Here is a 4,604-nt window from a genome sequence, read left to right as displayed (position 1 = left end):
CTGCACGCCCTCTTGTCCCCAATTCATTCTCCACACATTCTCCAATGTGAATCTGAAGGCACCACTCCCCTGCCCACTGCACTTAGGTTTAAATCCAAAGTCCTAATGTGGCCCTGTGAGGTGTGGCCCCTCCCTCCCTCCCCAGCCTCCTCTGGTTCCTCTCTCCTCCTTGCTTTCATGCCCCTGACCCACTGGCCTTCTTTCAGTCTCCAGATGACAAAGGATTTGTCCCCATAACTTTCACACCTGCTGTTCCCTCTACCTGGAATGCACATCCCTGCTCTTCACCTGGCTCACTCCTATACATCTCCAGGTCTTGGTTTAAATATCACTTTCTCAGATTGTCCTTTCCTGATCTCTAATCTAAAACAATCCTTCCCAGGATTTCCCTGGTGGTCCAGTGGTTAGGACTCTGTGCTTTCACTGCCGAGGGCCTGGGTTCAATCCCTGGTCGGGGAACTAAGATCCCCCAAACCACGTGCTGCAGCCAAAAAATAATAATATTAATCCTTCCCGTTAGACTATCTCGTGGTTCCCAGTACTTTTCCTGAATAGCACATATACAGATGATGGTGCCAGACTGATTACTATGACTATTAGATGGTAATCCCCCTGGTGACAGCATTGTCTCTGTTTTGTAAACCATTGGACACCCAGCATCTAGCACGATTCATGGCACACCCAGGTTTGATAAATATTTGTTTAATGAATGAACAAGTGAGAACTGCCTCATCTTACTTATCATTCATTCTGTAACCCAAATGTCCCAGGCCTTACAGACCCATAGGTACAAACAAGGTGATATTAACATTGATGCCCAAGTTATAGCAGCTCTTAGCCATCTGCCCTCAAAATCTCCAGTTACTTCTGGAAGCCCAAGAGACAAAGGCTGGTGTCTCTCATGTGTTTAAGCACCAGTCTGCTTGTGTCTCCTTCTCTGGCCATGTTCGATTGCCCAGGACACCCTCTGCTGACAGCGTCTCCCCTGATGCTGCCGCGGCACTGCGCATTGCATCTGTCTGCTGGTGAAATGGGCCAATCCTTCAGGAAACCGAATCTGCTCCACAGTCCTTGTGGCAAGCGGTGTGGGGGGAGAAGAGCCTGTGCCCAACTCTGAGTAGCTCTTGTCCCTGGGCCCCAGAGAGGCACTGCTTGGGTCCAGGGTCCCTCACAGCTTGTTCCCTTCTCACCGGAGCCCTCTCTGCATCAGACGGGATAGGGATGCCACCTGCCCCGTCATCTCTCTTTTCTGTCTCTCTCCCTATTGCCCCTTTTTCTTTCAGCTGAAAAGAATGCCCCTGTACCTCTTCAATTGTGCAATAGGGTCCCAGGGGATGTGCACCCAAGTTGTACAGTCTGGGCTTGGTTATAATTCATTCATTAAATCAAAAAATACTTACAAAGCACGCCTAGGGGCCACACACAGTCAGCCATTGGGCCCTTTCCATCTGTCGATGCTGCCCTGTCTCTGCAGCTGTGCCACAGTCATTGTCTCATTTAAAACTTCCCTCTCTTCCCTCCCAGGTGATTGCCATGGTCTCAGAACTGGCCTCCCTGCCTCCTGGCTGGTCCCCTCGACCCAGACTGCCAAAGAGAGCTTATTAATATGCAAAGCTGATGACATCAGGCTTCTATTAAAGCCTTCAGGGCCTCCCCATGGCTTTCAGGCTAGAGTTTAACCTCCTTAGCTTCACACTAAAGACATTTTGTGATTTGACTGCTGCCTGTTTGTTCAGCCGAAATTTCCATCTCTCCCCAGAAGGAGTCACGTTGTCTCAGACCTCTGAGTCTTCCCACCCTGTTCCTTCTGCCTGGAGTGTCTTTCTCCCAGTTTTTGGTCTAGACCAGGGCTGTCCAATAGGACTTTCTGCAATGATGATGGAAAAGTCTCTGTTTGCTGTGTCCAATGTGGTGGCCTCTGGCCACACGTGCAGTGTGTCTAGTGCAAGTGAGTTACACAGCCAGAAGTGGCTCCCTTATTGGGCAGTATAGATCCAGACAACTGCTAATCCCTTTACAGTACTTAGCTCAGGGCTCCAGTTCTGTGCCGGGAAGCCACGCCAAATTCATGGCTGATGTAGATGCCCCTCCTCCATGTCCTGTAGCATCCTTGTTCTGTTTCTATGCCCATACTCAGAACTTCTCTATAGTCAGTGATGCATCAACCTGCCTGCCCCACTGGACTGAACATTTCTGAGGGCAAGGGCAAACAGTTCACCCAATGAATGGTTGATACATGAATGCATAAGTGCACTGGTAAAGGTTTAACTAGCTCAGAGGAAAAGCTCTGATTTGCTGTATTTGCCAATTCTGTGATGTAAGTATTCCTATTATGTGTCCAGAGAATAAGACAAGGCACAGAAAGAGAGAAAATATTTGCAAAAGTCATATCTGATAGATCTGTTATTTAAGACTGTTATCCAAAATAAACAAAGAATTCTTAAAATCCAACAGTAAGAAAATGAACAACCCAATTCAAAAATGGGCAAAAGACTTGAACAGACACCTCACTGAAGAAGATAATGAGATCACAAGCCAGTAAATGAACAGATGGTCAACATCATATATCATTAGGGAAATGCAAATTAAAACAATGAGATACCACTACACACCTCTTAGAACATCCAAGATCCTAAACACCGACAGCACCAAATACTGGCAAGGATGTGTGGAGCCACAGGGACTCTCACTCACTGCTGGTGGAAATGACATCAAATGGTGCAGCCACTTTGTAAGACAGCTTGGCAGTTCCTCACAAAACTAAACCTCGTCTTAACACATGATCCAGCAGTCATGCTCCTTGGCATTTACCCAAAGGGCTGAATACTTACGTCCACACAAAAACCTGCACGTGAATGTTTACGGCAACTTTACTCATCATTGCCAACACTTGAAAGCAACCAAGATGTGCTTCAGTAAGTGAATGGATAAATAAACTGCGGGACACCCAGACAATGAGATATTATTCAGCGCTAAAAATAAATGAGCTATCAAGCCATGAAAAGACATGAAGGAAACTTAAACGCGTATTACTAAATGAAAGAAACCAACCTGAAAAGGCTACACTGTATGATTCCAACTATATGACATTCCAGAAAAGGCAAAACTATAGAGACAGTGAAAAGATGAAAGGTTACCAAGGGTGACTGGGGAGAAGAATAGGTGAAACAGGGGATTTTTAGAGCTTCACAGTGAAACTAATCTCTGTGATTTTATAATGGTGGCTACATGTCATTATACGTTTGTCAAAACCCACAACAAGAGTGAACCCTGACATAAACTATGGACTTTGGGTGATAGTGATGTATCAATATAGGTTCATCAGCTGGGACAAATGGACCACTGTGGTGGGGGTCACTGAAAATGGGGGAGGCTATGCATGTGTTGGGGTGGGGAGGATAAGAAAAATCTCTATCTTCTGCTCTAAAATCTACTCTTTAAACTGCTCAGAAATCAAGTCTATTTTTAAAAAACCCCACCATGGCTGACTTCAAGCTACCAACATGACATCACTGAACTCAGAGAGGGGAAGAGATGTGCAGGACTGGCTCTCACAAATCCAATCCAGTGGTGGTAGGAGCCTGCTCCGGCACACCACTGCATGCATAAAGGAAAGAATGAATGAAGTGTGCTAGACGCTGGAAATATAAGAGATGCCTTCAGACTCTTTAAGAAGAAGCTTATTCAGACCTGCAAGAAGCTGGGCATGCAGCTGCAGGTCTGATTTCAGTTCTAAACCATCAGATAAAGGACTGAGGTGTCATGTCTTTGACTTATTCAGGAAGAGAGACTTTTGTTTCCTTTGGGTCCTTTACCTTCAATACCAAGCCTTGTCCAGGCAACTACTGAGCGCCCAGCTCGGATTAGAAGAAAGAGGGTGAGTCTGAGGCTAGGAAGCAAGGGTATCAGTTAGAAGGGTTCGCCTGCAAGAACATGGAATCCTGGGCTTCCCTGGTGGCACAGTGGTTGAGAGTCCGCCTGCCAATGCAGGGGACACGGGTTCATGCCCCGATCCGGGGGGATCCCACATGCCTCGGAGCGGCTGGGCCCATGAGCCGTGGCCGCTGAGCCTGTGCGTCCGGAGCCTGTGCTCCGCAACGGGAGAGGCCACAACAGTGACAGGCCCGCGTACCGCAAAAAAAAAAAAAAAGAACATGGAATCCTGACCGCAAGTATCCTAAACAACCAGGGATTTGTGATGTCCCACATAAGATGTCCAGAAGAAGGGCAGTTCCTGGCTTGCTGAATTCAGTGGTCAACGATGCCATCCTCTGAGCCTCAGTGGTGTCTCTCCTCAGCGGCCATCGCAGTTCCAGGCATAACACGCAGGCTGACAACGTCCAGTGAAGAAGAGGCACATTCCCTCCCAATTTTAGTTAGTGAGAAAAACCTCTCCCAGAAGCCCTTCAGCAGCCATTCCTTCAGATCCCAGCAGCAATGACTAGATCACATGCCATACTTAAACCAACTGCTTGCAAGGGATGAGACCACCATGACTGGCTTAGGCCAATTAGTGGGACCCTACAGGAGGCAGCACCTGGGAACCCAGGCAGGACTCTGCCCGCGTGGAAGAAGCAGGTAGGGGTAGGGTGGCAGTGGGCAGT

The sequence above is a fragment of the Phocoena sinus genome, chromosome 10 (assembly GCF_008692025.1).
Source record: "Phocoena sinus isolate mPhoSin1 chromosome 10, mPhoSin1.pri, whole genome shotgun sequence".
Lineage (NCBI taxonomy): Eukaryota > Metazoa > Chordata > Mammalia > Artiodactyla > Phocoenidae > Phocoena > Phocoena sinus.
The sequence above is the reverse complement of the archived record's forward strand: the minus strand, read 5'-3'. Positions refer to the sequence as shown.